This window comes from Cydia pomonella, chromosome 14, assembly GCF_033807575.1.
Source record: "Cydia pomonella isolate Wapato2018A chromosome 14, ilCydPomo1, whole genome shotgun sequence".
In the NCBI taxonomy this organism is placed as follows: Eukaryota; Metazoa; Arthropoda; class Insecta; order Lepidoptera; family Tortricidae; genus Cydia; species Cydia pomonella.
This window is the reverse complement of record NC_084716.1, coordinates 17,368,655-17,385,155: the sequence shown is the minus strand read 5'-3', so window position 1 is coordinate 17,385,155 and position 16,501 is coordinate 17,368,655.

Here is a 16,501-nt window from a genome sequence, read left to right as displayed (position 1 = left end):
GATCTGCGTATGTGTTATAGTTTCAAACTTTCCCATACTGAACGATCTAAATAGGCCACCATGTATACCCTACGGAACATTTTATTTCGTTGGATGAATTTAGGGTGTAGGGGAGTAACTACCCAATTATGAGCTACTTACTGAAAACTATCATTAATAGACAATTGTAAGGATATTTAACATTGCCAAAATAAGGTTAAAGGTGCCCTCTAGTAGTACTTAGTCGATATTGTGATACAATGAATGGTATTATAAACATTTTTCTTTTTTCATATACTATGGACATTCCTCGATGGCACCAAGCTGCAACTGGAAAGCGATGATCACACGGCAAATAAAATCGTGAAGACTGTAGCAGCCACGTCTAAGGAGGATGAATGTATCCACATTCAATATTTTTTATTTATTTTTTGTTTGATATGTAAAAATGCACGTTAATAAGGTGGCAAACTATTATTAACAGAGACCGGAATTATTGTGGCATTCTTGGACTGTCATAGAGAGTTCTCATTTATCGACTTCGGGTACACATATATCGATACAACGTAGAACACAAAATATTAAAAAGTTATAAAGTTAATGGATATTTGACTGTAAAAGAAGTAACTGCTTTTTTGCATTTCTTTTTACTTGTTAAAAAATAGCTCTATAGTTAGGGAGTACAAGTCCAGTAAGGGTTGCTAGATAGCATCTCTCCAGCAACTCTTACTGAGTTTCAACATAATTACTTATATTTTCAAGAAATGAGAGGGGTAAAAAATTATAACTAACCATATTATTCTCAAAATGTTGGATTGTTTTAAGCATGACATCAGTGGAATACATTTTGAGCGCTGGGATTCGGTGGTTAACAGTCATAGTCGGTCTTTCGCATGTATCGCCGTTATTCTTTAAAAACGGATGGGAAAGTTACTTACATTTTATTCACAAGAAATGCAAAGTAATTTAATCATTCAAATTTTGAAATATTTTATCACCTAGGAATGTAAAATTAACGACGACGACGACTTGTGATGATTTTGAAGTTTAAATAATTTTTGGCGTTGGTGTGGTAATTATACATTAATTCATAACGAGTTAAATTATTCACAACCAGTGGCAGTAAATTAAAACACGATCGAAAGGAGTGTTTTAAATCGAAACGAGTTGCCAATTATCTATTCGCACATATACAACGTTTTACAGTACATATGGCACTTTAAATTTTCGACATAGGCGCGTAAAGTGCTAATTAACGCCCTAGTGCGGTAAAGTAGTACCATATGTACTATAAAAAATGTTGTGTTTCAGTCGTTAGAAAAAATTGTTTAACCCTCGTGTCTTCAAACCCCCGAAACGCTCAAGATTTCCACTTCTCTAAAATACATAACTGTTTTAGCCAAAAATATTAACTGTTGAACTATATTGAAGGCCCGGTTCACATTGAGTGGCTGCACCACTGTGCACATACAAAGTTTATTCTAACTGTAACTTTTTTGACCACATTATTTTCAATATTTCTCGATTTTTAGCGAGGTAAAATTTTTTTGATGTCATGTACCAAATAATACAAAAAAGGTACTAAAACTGGGAGTAAGCGTCAGGATGTCAGGACCATGATAGCTATTTATATCGTTATAGTTATTTAAGGGCTATAACCGCGAACCACTTCATTAGTTCATCTATTCGCCTCTCTATCACTGCGCGATCTTTCTTTGTGCGAAAGAGAGGCACATAGGCTTCCCTTTCCCCCTGACGAAATTATGCGTTCCACGTCTTAATCATTAATTTAAGAACAATAAAACATACGAAGAGTATTATTGTATTATTTGAGTAGTTACAGTAATAATAGGCATAAAATAGGGAATATGACGCAAAACTCTGCGTAGAGGGCGTTACTAACGCACATGGGGCCTACCGCGAAATGGAAAATCTAAATTGTGGTTTCTGCCTCCATCATTCTTGCATATATTCGATAGACAGAGAGGCAGATAGGTAACGAAATTTCGTTTCGCGTTAGACCATCTGTAACCAAAACGCCTTGATGCATCAATGCCATAGTGAAAACTTGTCAAAAAACTGTTTAAGGCATAGTATGCATAAGTTACTCTCAGGTTTATAATACATGCTAGTGCTGCTCTCTACAGCCTGAAAAAATGTATGGCCTATCTATTTCAGGAGAAGGCATCGTACGCGAGCAGTTAGCAATAATATCGCCAACGACAGATTGCAAATGAAATATAGGCACCTTTATGAGTAATTCAATAACTGCACTGAAATATGATGTTCGTACTCTCTGCAGGCAGATTTACAGAAGATCAGTTGGACTTTAAATTAAGTAAAAGAAATAGTTTCCCGTAATCTACAAATTTACTAATACTAAAAATACTAAAAATACTAAAGTCTTTAAATTTACTATTTATTTAATTTCGCGGATTAGCAAAGTAATATTTCTTGTTTTAATCTACAAATTTATTAACGAGATATTTCATTATATATAACTTCGTACGAAATGAAAAGTAATACGTGGGAATATGAGAAAAAAATTGTATATTTATATTAATTTATAACCTACATGCTCATTAATGAATAATTTTTACAAGCAGTAACATTACTAGATATCTCATTTAATATAATCCGACTAAATTACATTTCCGCAACACCTCCGTATTTCACAAAATAAATCAAGACATTATGCAACTTATATAATTTTGACGTATATATCCGAGTCGCCCGTGTTGCGACCGTCGCGACTTTCATGTAGTAACACCTAACATGGAAAAGTAAATAATAAAGACTGAATCTTCACGGATACCGCGTTGTTCGGGAAATATATATAGGTCAAATAAATACTTAACTAAGTCGCTTGTAATAAACCTTGCGTAGATAGATAGATAGATAGATGTAGAATACTCTTTATTGGAACACCTCAGTAAAAAGATACAAAAGAAAATAAAAAACAAACAATTGATTAAATGTAGAGGCAGACAACAGGCGGCTACGTAACGACTTATATATACTTATAGTACGTTATTCTTTTGTTATATAATTTATTTCATTGTCAATAATATGATAATACGACAATATGTACGAAACGGCAGTATTTAGTTCTTAAAGCTCTGCTTCTTCTGAATATTTTTTTATTCCACTTCATTTACTATTAAAATTGGTAACAAATTCTTAGGCAACTTGTCTGGCGCTATCAACTATCTCAAGTAAAATGTGGAGCCAGCGTGACTAAAATAAATATAAGTACTATTTTTTATTGCTTTCCACAAAACCGGCAATATGTAGAATTGTGTAGCTTTATTTACAGAAATTTGGTTTCATATAGAGATTGGCAGTCATTGTTAATTAACTTCTCTCTGCGCCGAGTAAAATATAACCCGACCAAGTAATGTATTGGCTATACCATCCATATTTAACAAACAAATTTATGACGTTTTGTAACCTTCTTATTTTGGCAAATATATACCGACACATCCGAGCATGCACATTGCGAAGGGTGGTATTCTGGTTTTTCATCTTGGTCCAATGTGTATTTGCGTCTGACATTTTGCTTAATGAGAGAGTGAGACGCAATGCACATTGGACAAAGATCTTAGACTAGTGGAATATCACCCGAAAGGAAGAATTGAGTCACCGGGTGGCCCGGAGGCTCCGGGAAGTCCGATTTTTGTTCATAGCATGACCGGCTAGTCTCCGGTCCGAGCCCGCACCGGGCCACTACAGAGCTCCGGTGATGACGTAATGCTTTCCATAGAAAACGAAGCGCCGGAAGCTCCGGCCCGGCCCTGCCCCTGTGTAGCGTGAGTCAACCTTAAAGCCCGTGCGCGGGCCGGAGCCGGCCCGTGGGCCGTACTTTGCCCACGACTGCTCTAGGCAGGATACGTCACTGCGGTACCCGTCCAAATTTCTCGAGTAATGCAATCATTGCAATCTTGCAACTGTCTTTCATTTGTGTTTTTTAAGTAGCCTGAACCCCTAGTGTAAATTTATTCGATAGCGTAAATGTTTTAATAAAATAATTTGATTTGCCCCAAAAGTAGTGTAATTATTATATTTTTACGATACTCGTACCAAAACATAGGCCCAACAAATCGTAACCCCGCACTCGATCTGCATTTGATCTTTTCAAGTCCCGTATCGACTTACTTTGATATCCCCCTACAACGTCGCCAGGTCTGAGTCTAGTCAAAGTGAGTACACTTGAGTGAAAGTTTGGACACAATTATTGAGTTTTTTTTTGCTAATTGGATTCTGGAAAGGTGTCTTTTTGCGGAGTTCAATGGGTATTAATTGTTGAATTATTTACGTTAGATGTGTTTAGGTTCAATCCATGTTATGAGGTTTAATTGATAATTATGTAATGCAGAGTAAATGGCTTTTTTTATTGACTTTGAAATAAGACCAGTGATTTAATTAAAATGGCCGGTCGAAAACAGAGATGTGAAAAAGTCGAGCAAGGCGTAAGTTACACTAAGGGCTACTTGAACAAATCACTAACCTGGGTTAACCGGTTAAACCTGGACTTACCATGGTTACCAGTACAATTTGACACTGGGTTAACGGTTTAACCGGTTAACCCCGTGTTAGTCGGATGGTGCAAGTGGCACTGTTATCAGTAGGGATCAGGGCATTTTAGCCACGGCTCATGGGAGCCGGGGGTCCGCTTGACAACTAATCCCGAGAATTGGCGAGGGTACTAGTTTCAACGAAGGCGACTGCCAACTGACCTTCCAACCCAGAGGGTAACCTATAGGTATAGTAGGTACCTATCTTGGATATTCTAGATAAATATAACTTGTAGGTAGGCACATATATTCTGTCCAAACTAACTTTGCAGCGATTTGGACGGTGTGGGAGTGTCATTATAAACGTCTTATTTTCATAGACATTTGATATTAATAATGACATATCATCACTGCAATGTACAGTTAGCTTAGTCTGACTCTAAATTTCTATCATGGTACAGTCACGTCGGAAAATATCGACACAAAGTGCCAAAAATATGTATACACGACCTTATTGCCCGTATATTAAAGTAGTGTATACATATTTTTGGCTCTTTGTCCGTATCGATGTTTTCAGACGTGACTGTACTTACCTGTCCACTATTTATTTTCAACCTATGTAACTACCAGTGATAAAATAATAAGTATAAATCATTATTCTTCTTCAAAATTCCATATTAAATATGTATACCAATTTGATCAAGACTAACCCCCTTATTCATAAACTTCTACTAAAGTTGACAAGCCGTTAATAATCGTTTGTCCCTTTCCATCATACCAATACGTCGGAAAGGGACAAACGATCTTTAGCGGTTTCTCAACTTTAGTAGACGTTTATGAATAAGGGGGTAAGGATATCAACGCAAACATAAAAGCAAAGATTAAAATTATTATAGGCATAAAAGTTTCAACCCAACGCCATACTTTCTCCCACAGACTACAGCGGACAGATTCATCACTCGCTATCTCGCCATCGGCGGCCCTTTCATCTGTGGTATCGGGTAACGAAACTTGTTTCTAATTAGTGTAATTAGCATTAGTACAAGTGGACTTGCTGTAAGCGTGCGAAAGGATTTCTGTAAGTTGTACAGCATTTGAAATTTAAGAACCGGTTTATGTCGAAGTTCACATTTTTTTTATTTTAAAACTTTATTGCACAAAACATGAGCCTAAAAATAACTTACTGCATGATCTTGAATCAGTTTTAAAGCTTGACCAGTAATATATGATCACGCGCCATATTGCGGAATTTCATTGGAACTAATTTTTTTATAAATACTAACCCGAACCGTCACCCTATAGATGAGAATAACAGCGCCCTCTTGACAATGATCATATATTTCTGGTCGGGTTTTAAATGATTCCTAACTGAAATAAGGTCTACCTATAACCGATGTCAATCATGGTCTCTAGATTTTATTTGGGAATTGTATTTTTTTTTCAAGGTTTTTTTCTGTCTGTATTTTAGAGAAACACCTACCGAATAAATACGTCAAAAAAAACTCAATTTTCACCGGCTTGTCTAATTTTCTGAGAGTTGATCACTTTAACAACTCATGAAGGTGGAAACTAAATTTCTCCGGCTTGCCTTAAGATAATTTTGACGCGCCAAGGGACACTGTGCGTTGGAGGGTCTGCCATCTTGTGGCCTGAGGGCCTACCGCGAACCACGTTCGACGTGTTGCCTCTCTTTCGTTCTTGTTAATTTGTAAGTAAGTATGACAGGGAGGCAACACGTTGAAGGTTCGCCGTAGGCCCTTTGAATCGGCTATTCTAATATCAGTTGAGATGACGTTTTATTCGAAATTAAGTGTCAGTTGCAATGAATTTTGACAAACGCATGTTACTTGGTATCGAACGATATGGAAGTCGGCCCCGGCTCTAGTTTATCTCTGAATTAAAAAAAAAACGAATGCGTGACATGCTCGAAAAAGTTTGCATTAATTAGTTTGTAAGTATACAATTACTTTGTTGAAGCTGATGATATTCATGTAGATAAAGCAGTGTATGTAACTGTACATAATTAGGCATAAAAATACTCGTGTGATCCTTTTATGAAACTCGTTTCATTCGTTTACCCACCCTCGTATTTTAATGCATTTCATTATGTAGCAGTTACATAAACTACTATTATATAACTTGTAAATAGGTACGTTTTTAGTTTAACTCTATAGGTCTTATTTTTCATTTAAAGCAAACGTTTTTACACTCAGCAAATACCGCATAATTTCACAATGTCGCTGCAGACAAACTAAATTCACCTTGGGATCAAAAACGGAATTTCTACGCTAAGTAACGACAGAAAAAACAGTTTTTATACGTAAAGTGGCCGTCTGGCTCCGTCAAAGGGAAACCCGCTAAGTCGGTATTTTAAAATTGTGAGTTAGAGATAATGTTGTCGATAGTGGGGCAGAAGGTGGTAAGTGAGATTTTTGTTTTTTTGGGTGAATAATTTTATAAAGGTGTCGATTTTAAGTTATTCTTGACGCGATATGGTTAAGTTCCACAGAAGAAGTTCATTATTACTATATATATTTGAGAACAACAAATTTTTTATTTTCTTTTGTGTTTAAACCTTATTTAATTATTTTTATTGCACTTTTACTGTTATTATCACGAAATAATAAGTTAGTGAACAGATTAAGATGACATTTTTGTTTCAGTATTTTACACGCAAGTGTTAAGTTATTTACAAACCAATTTAAAGACAGATAATTTATGTCTTTCTTAGTTCTGAAGTTACTGACAGATTGTGTTTGCCGGACAATAACTTGCAATTATACTTTAGACCCGTTATACACATTGATAAAGTGTGCTACTTGCGTTTATCAAATGTATTAACTTGCACTTAACTCTAATCAATGTAAATCGGGCCTTAAGTACAGTAAATTCTCAGTCTCAGTAACTTCGCGCCATAGAAGAAGACACCTCCATCTACTTTGAGACTCATTACCATAGGATCGGATGTCTGGTGTGTTCTGGGCACACCTCATTAGCCCCGCTTTGATTCGTATTCGGCGCAGGTGGGGCTAATCGGTCCTTAGCGTAATTGATAGTTCAGTTTTTTATGGCTGTTATACTAATGCAACGCGTCAAACACTGTATTTTCCCAGTTTCCTAGCGCCTTAGACTAAGAAACCTCCATCTACTTTGAGACGTATTACCATAGGATCGGATGTCTGTCGTGTGGTGTGTTCCGCTCAGCACACCTCATTAGCCCCGCTTTTATTCGTATTCGGCGCAGGTGGGGCTAATCGGTCCTTAGCGTAATTGATAGTTTAGTTTTTTATGGCTGTTATATTAATGCAACGCGTCAAACACTGTATTTTCCCAGTTTCCTAGCGCCTTAGACTAAGAAACCTCCATCTACTTTGAGACGTATTACCATAGGATCGGATGTCTGTCGTGTGGTGTGTTCCACTCAGCACACCTCATTAGCCCCGCTTTGATTCGTATTCGGCGCAGGTGGGGCTAATGCACGGTCCTTAGCTGAATGGATAGTTTAGTTTTTATGGCTGTAATAGTGCTGCGATCGGCCATGTTTAACGGTGGTGTTGGAGAATACCGGGTTATTTCAAGTTTTTTTATATAATTACTCGTAGTTTTAGAAGACAACTAAATCTTTCTATAAAATAGCAATTTTAATAACATATATTTATTTATTTACTTCAAAACAATGTAATTGACGTTTTAAGTAATAGAAAAGATTTATTTAGATTTAAATGGAAAGTTGAAATTGAACCTATACGAAAATGTACACGTTTTACAGCTATCTGATAGTGAGAGAAGAGTAACTATAATTCTTTCTCTCTTTAGCTCGTATTCTTGCATCAAACTAACAAGCAAAACCATGAGTACCAGGTTTTAAAGACATACCTATATAAATCGAAACGAAATAAACCCTTAAATTTCACAACCATGCAATCCGCATGCGTGTGTTTCGCATACAAAACATATACCTATTTAGACAAGTACACTCCAGTTAAGTTGTAGCGTCAAAGCTCGCTTCCTATTCACGGTTTTAAAGGGAGCTTTTATGTCCTACCCACATAATTAATATTACGGCTCTAGAAACATTTTATAAAGCTTTGACATTTCGAGTGTCACGCTTTGATATTTGCATTCATTATTTTTAAATACGAGAATAGACTTAAAATCAATGTTTAGTCTCAAACACATAGTGTATGGTACCTACACATGTAATATTACTATTCAGTAAATGTACATAAAAGTAATAAAAAAAAGTAACTTGACAAAGTAAAATTATTAAGATTTGAATTTGTTTTATTGATTTAGTAGCTGTAGGTACTCGTAGCATGTGGTTAGTAGGTAATTAAATTGTTTAGCTACTGTACTATTGAACATATACTGTAACCAAGATGAGACGCCATAAGTATATTAAAATCTTACAGGTAATTTTATGTCTGTCTATTGTCGATTACTTACATGTACCATATTATTGATAACATTTTTCTTTAATGCACATTACGACTAATGTAAGGAAAAAGTCTTCATTCAATGAAAAGGAAAAAAATATTAATGTTACGAAAACGCGTTTAATATATTTATTGGAGATATTTCGATTATTATATTTAATCATAAGTATTATAACGTCTTGTTAGAATGCTGCCTGCTGTGAACCGCCCACTTAGCGCTTTCAGCTCTATTAGACGGTCGTCAGAATAGATATAAATTACTATCTCTCGGAGGTTGCGTCGGGCGATTTGTTCCATTGACTCTACTGACCGATACCGATAGCAAGTTATTGGTGATTATTGGAAAATTTACCAACAAATTTTGTGATATTTTGCTTACAAAATTTAATAAAAATCAATGATGTAAATTAAGTAGATTACTTTGATGAAACTTTTAACAGTTACTATAAAATCATATTATAAAGTAGATAACAGCTACGCACTAAGTGGCTACTATTTTTCTGAGTTTACAATTTTATACCGCAAAACGTTTTTCTAAATTTTTTTTTATGTAATAGGCTGCAAACTAGCAGACGAGCCGCCTGATGGGAAGCAGTCATCGCCGCCCATGGACATAAGCAACATCGGAGGAGCCACTTATGCGTTTCTAAATATCTATGAAGATTAAGAATAACCAAGTACTGGTATTAAGACTTGTTTTTCTGATGTGTTAACATAGAATAAAGAGAATCTGATATACAATGTAGTTGGCTAACAGTTTCTCCTAAGTGAAAAATACAAGAACCATTTTATTAAGTGATCTGTATCGTTTGATTTTGTACGCTGTACTTGTGTGTATCACATGCCATTCTTGCTATCTCTACCCGCCGTCTGATTTGTCGGCACGATAAATCAATCGTCCACTATTGTGATGTGTAGAACATCGCCTTTCTACCGGCTACTACTGAATTAAATTCTCCGTTACTAAAAGAACAACTTCAAAAACGCTAGAAATAGACTTACGGTGTTTTGGTTCCGCGCCGCGCTTGACCCATGATCTCGTAGGAATCCGATCCATTCATACTAATGATTCGAGCTCATTTCGCCTTTTTGAATAAGGTACTCTATTCAAATATGTTTTAGTCATTTTGTTTACAGCCAACATGCACTAAATTTTGGTACTGATGATTACTGAGTATGGAATTTAAGGTATTTTATTTAGACGCTGTTATAATACTTTTTTAGCAAGACGTATTTATTTAATTTAAATGAAATGTTTTAACTGTGTATTTTTAATTTTTTTTTTATGGAAAATGCATTAATTTTAGTTAAACAATATGTTTTGATCGTGTATTTTTTTTAAACTTGATAAAAATAATCTTTAGGTATCATTTCTTTTAATACATACTTCAATTGCTACTGAGTTTTAATATGTACTTACAAGTTTAAAACAAATTTGCATAATAAGCTTAACCGTTCGCACGCCAGTACAAAACGCTTTCTTATCAGACAATAATTTAAATGACACTTACTTTCAAAAATATTATAAATATAAATTATATATTTATCATCAATCCGGCTATTTAAAACACTGCCGGCGTTTGGATCAAAAACAAAAAAATGTCATAAGTACATGAAAAGCTTTTTACTTAAAAAGGGTATATCTTTTTGCTTAAAAAAGGGTATATCTTAATCCTTATTAAGACCGAAAGGGTGAGGCTATTGAGACCTGTTATTTTGAGAAGGATTATTTTTTTGGCTAATAACACTTCGGTATCATATCTTGCCGTAAGACGGAGGCGGCTCCGCTCAGTTTTAAGAAGATTATTTGAACGTACTACATAAAATCATTTCCTTAAGCTGAGCTGGCTTTTAAATTTATTTTTTAGTTTTATACAGAGGAAATCTTAAGTTCAAAGTGTGGTTTAATGGAATGAAATGAATATGAGCTGAATGATATACCTATAATATATTAAGGTCATTATTATTTACTGTTCCGGCTGATAAAACTATTTCTGTGCGCTTTTGACTAGATTAATCATCGTTTTTTTCTTAAATTATTGCTAAAAGATATGTCATACTTTTTAGAAACAATTTTATATACATATGTATCTAGATTAATATGTGCTTTGCTACGTTATCGCACTGGGTAACTGTTATTATGATAACTGTAACGTTATTAATAAATAAATAAAAAATGTTGTCAAACTGGTACCACGGCTTTTATTTGATTACTTTAATTAATATGCCATATGGGTTTAATTCTCATAAATCTTCAGAAATGAATCTTTAATTAAATGACAAAAAATCAGATGCCAATTTGGTAGGAAATGCCAAACAGGGATTAGTGTCAAAAATTAAGACCCTCAATTTTAAAATGGCGTCGATTACTTAACACTAAAATGTCACATTACACGCCGTTCACACATTTAGCCGTGTAATGACAGTGAGAGCGCAACTGTCAATGGTTATGTCTCTCTTTGTCAAAAAATGTCATTAATATGACAAAAAAAAAATGTCAAAAGTGCCGATTCCCCTCTGAGTTGTTATAATGCGTGTCAACACTTGAACAGAGTTTGAAATAAATAATAGTTCTGTGAATGAATGTGCTTGTCGGCACGCTTGACTTGACATCACTCGATTTATTGATTTTTATACATTTTATGGCGTTCTTTGATGTCAAGTACAAATAAGTTTATTTGTGTTGTCTCCAGACGGTAAGTATTAGTTTTATTTGATGTCAAACAGTTTATACGTCAAGTATTTTATCTATAAAAGTAAAAAAAACTTTTTTATTTTATTTCATTCAATGAGTTTTTTTTAATCGTTTTTTTAGTTAGCTAATCGTTTTTGATTAATAAAAAAATCTATTATTTACCAATATTACAGATAAAATAAAATATAGGTATACCTATAGGTACCTTATAGTTTTCCCAATATAAAATACATTTTCGCTCCCAAATATCCATTAAATTTCAGCAATTCATACAAAAAAATCTATTGTGAGTTGCAAACGACCGTCCTCCATTGTGTCGCAAGTATCGCTTACCGCAAAAATTATTTGCTCCCAACAATGCTCTCGAGATCTCTATTTAACGAAATTACAAATTTTGGACTTACACGCTTTCATGGCGGTGGGATCAAAGTCGTCAGATGTATCTTCGATTGACGTTTTTCATTTGTTTGCTATGGGTCGATATTTTTTTAATCAGTTTTGTTGCGTATAAAAGTTGCCAATGGAAAAATGTTTTTTTTTTTCTTCTACGTTTATGTGTTAGTGGAATTTTGTTAATCAATCGAATCAATCAATCAAAAAATTTATTCATTATTTATTCATATACTAGTTCTATCGATTATTTAATTACCTACGTTTAAAGTATGTTTTTGCTTTTTTTAATATACATAGGTACGTTATCCGAAATATTCTTTTTTGGTTTCAATGTTTTTAGGTAGCTACCTTCAGACGACTTAAGGTAAGCTTTTTATTTAGGGTACAAACTAGTATTTTTTTTTATTTAATTAAAATCTTTATTTTACAAAAAACAGTTACATTTTAGCGTAGAAAATCTATGACCGGATTTATAAGTGAAAAGTTACCCTTAGTAAGTTATACCGCATTTAATCTCCTCAGATAACTTTTAAAGTAAAATATCATATTACAGAAAAAAACACAATAACGCCAAATGTTTACTTTTACAAATTATCTATAACAATAAGTATTTTATTTCAATTTCGGATAACGCCAACCTTGGGTTAAACTAAAATATCGAATTACACGTAGGGCTAAAGTTTTTTTATTTTTATTGGAACAGGTAGCCTTTGTACATCAATTGTATATAAATTTGTAGATCATTTTGCAGTTTTACTTTCATTTATTATTGTAATTTTTGGTTTTGCGTTCGGAATATTTTCTATATTTTAATAAAATGGTAATTAAGTATGACTTAGTCTAAGTCATTAATATTGTTTATTATATTGACTTAAAAAAACTAATCTTAGCCTTTACATTATGTCTACTTAATAACAGCTACTATTATATAGAGTAAATTATTGTTTTTAATAGTAGAGACGGTATAACACACGGTAGAGTCGAATAAAACTTCTAATATTGAATTGCAATATTAATCTTACATAAAAAAAAACTAGATTTTTTTTCATAAACGAATATGTATCTTACATTGTTCCGATAATTAATTTTAATGACTTAATGGTTTTAATATCCATTCTTGTTGAAAAGTCTGAAAACTCTATTCAGGCTTCCTAACCTCAAAACAGGTTTTAAATTTTCAAGCCGATGACACTTCAGTGGATACATCAATGACTTAGTAGGTATTCTAGATGACCTAAACTTAACCTAACCTAAAAATCAAAAACCACCTACCTCAAATCTCACTAACAGTCCAACACAAACACAAACATCACAGTCAATAAAACCTTACGGTTTCTCAATGGTCAGTCTAGCGTAACCCTAATGCCCTAAAGTATTGGGTGAGAAATAACCCGCCAACCGTTCACGATGTCACGGCTGGCTAGCGACTGGCCCAGCCATCTGATTCCAAGTCAGCCGTGTGAGCATCGGGGGGCGGGGCCTGTTCCTAGGGTGGGTGCACGCACACAGCCACACACACACTAGTGAGGGGCACACAGACGTTGTTGGCGCGCTGTATGGACGTCTTGAGAATTTGACAATGCTGCCGATTGTTCTGTTTTATGATTTTTGGAAATTGGAAATGGCTGGGAAGTTCTTTGTTTTTGAGAGTTTTGCTGAAATTCGGGTTTATTTATAATTTATGTGTTCGTTTGTTTTCGGAAGTGTTTACGTACCTAGTTACTACTTTATTTTGTTTTTATAAAAGGTGTAGTAAATGTTTTTATCTAAGCGACTTATAAATTTTACTCAACAATACGACAAATTTTATAATTATTAAATATATAGTTTAAAACAAATCTGGATACTACTAACTAAAACAGTATCTTAGGTAATTAAATGTACACAAATACTTTTAAAATATCAATAAAAAAGGTGTCGATAAATTCGATTGAACTAGGTTAAACATCGCAAATAGGGTAGTTAATAATTTCCACTACCAACACTAATTACTTTTTCTGAAATTCTAAATCATATTAAAATTTCTAACTAAAACGTGGCTAGCAAAACGCGTGGCTAAAATAACCCCTTAATTTTTTAAAGTTTAGTGTCAAAAATAGTAAAACAATCGTTGAAAAGACATCCCTACAAAGGTACTAAAGTACTGATCCAACTACCATATTATGTATAGCATTTTTTCTGGTTTACTTAAAATTTTACTTTCAATATCTCCTGAGGCAGGCAAAAGGAGATGGCGAGCGAACTGCACTCATTTTTTGGCGACTGCGGGAGCATGCTCAAAGCCGTGACGAGTGGCGAAAGATAGGCCTTTGCCCAAAAGTTGATTAAATTATACACGAAATAATGGTACAGTTGATTAACTATATATCAACTTATTTTTTTTATAGTTGTTTGAACCTTCAGTGCGTACTCCTAGACCAGCTTACCCTACATTTCTTCCCGTACGTCTATCTTCCATCGTAAAGTTTACAGTCTCGGTTACGGTCGGTGTTAACGCCCGTAAAAGGTTTCGTTAGCAGGAACTTTAACGAACCGTCATTTGGCTTATGGCTAGTCGTATAAGTTTAGATTGTCTTATTCAAAAATCTTGTTCATTGAGCCCAAAAGTGTGAAACTATATTAGGTTTTAGAACGTTACTGGGGTACAGGGGGCTTACGCGAAAACCGAAATTCTCAAATTGCGGGGATCGTTATCTTTTACTCTCACTAAGATGTAATTAGAGTGACAGAGAAAAATGCCCGCAATTGACGAACTTTGATTTTCGCGATTATAGCCCAGTTGCAGGAGAGTGAACCTTTAACGGGTTAAATAAAAATTACGAGGTTAAAGCGTATGTTATTGTATACCTAGTATGCAGATCCGACTTTTTCGGTTTGCTTTATAACAGGAAAATGTCGTATACTACAACAAACCCATTGTCCAGATATGTTTTTTTTTCACAGCACGATATAATAGTTATAGTTCTATCAACTTTTAGAACAAAAAGTCGTATGTTACTATAGGACTACCATGCAGATGCGACCTTTTTTCTCAACACGATGCTCACGGTAGAGTCTTAGTTCTTTCCGCTAATGAACTCGACTGGCAAGAAGGATAAGCTAAGTAAAGAGGTTCAATTACTCGGAATGAGTCGGGTGAGGCTTTAATTGATTTTTTCGACGCGAAAAGATAAAGGGGTTTGTGAATTTTCTCTACTTTAAGTAGGATAAACTTCTTAAACAATTTCAGGATTTATTTCATTATATTTGATCCTTACCGAAGTTGTTTAGAGCACCTAAATAACTCCTGAATGTTAGTTTTGTGGCTTGCATAAAACCGTGGTAATCGAAATTATAGCACTACAGAGTTACGATCCCTCTATTTTTTTTAAATGAACATATGATTTTTAACTGTAAAAAACTTAAGATAGAGTCTGTGCAAAAAGAGAAGAGTCGTAGAATAGGTATAAAGGAGCCAATACATTCTGACTCTCCTTTTTCCGCACAGACTCTATAATGAGGAAGTTAATTTTGGTTCATACAAATATACAAGAATATTATCTACAAGAATTGTTAATATTATTTGTTTTAGTCATTGTCTGTGTCAAAAAATCTCTCACGCCATGCCATTAACATTGTAACGTCACGCACAATTATAGCACAAAACTTAATCATGTCGTTACTAAGCATTACGCCGATTTACTACTAAAACTACACAATATTAGACCTTATATTAATAGCCTTAGGGGATAAAATTGCTAGAAACGATACCCATTTTAGCTTAGTTGCAGTCGGTTAAAAATCAACAGACGCAACAAAGGCGACACGCGGCCGCGGCCGTCGTCACGGGTGTCTCTTATATTATTCTCTCCCCATATTGTTCAAAGTTTCAAAAAGACCAGTGTAAAACACGACCTTAATGTCCTTAATAACCATACAAAATCAGAGCTCAAATTTAAACTGGCCCATTTAAGCGTGCTGGAACTCCAATAAGAACAACATCCTTCTGACTCAAGCCCTAATTCGTGCCCCCAAATCACAAAGTCGTATGTGACAATGCTCTAAACGCACATCCGACGTTGTGACTCCAAGTGAACGCTATGTCGGCCTTATTTCACGCTCGCTACTTACCCATTGTGATATTTGCGATACTGTGTCATGGTTTTCGATGCGGCTGGTTGGTATGATTAAGCTGTATTTTTTTTCGTCGGATAATAAATTATGAGGTCCATTTTTGCTTTTTGGAAATTGGACCGCGCTTAATTACAATACTTCAATAATTTCGAAAACTTAGCTCTAATCAAAATAATGTAATACGTACATTTCCTAGAGTTCTTGAACTTTCAAGACTCTGACCATGTCAACTTAGCATTCTTGGCAGTGATAATGTATACCCAGATGCAAATATACATACTCACTTTATGAATGAATTCCAAGAGGGCTTCTAGTTTACATATTGGCCATTTTCAAAATTATTTTACTTTCCAAATTTCCCCAATGCATCA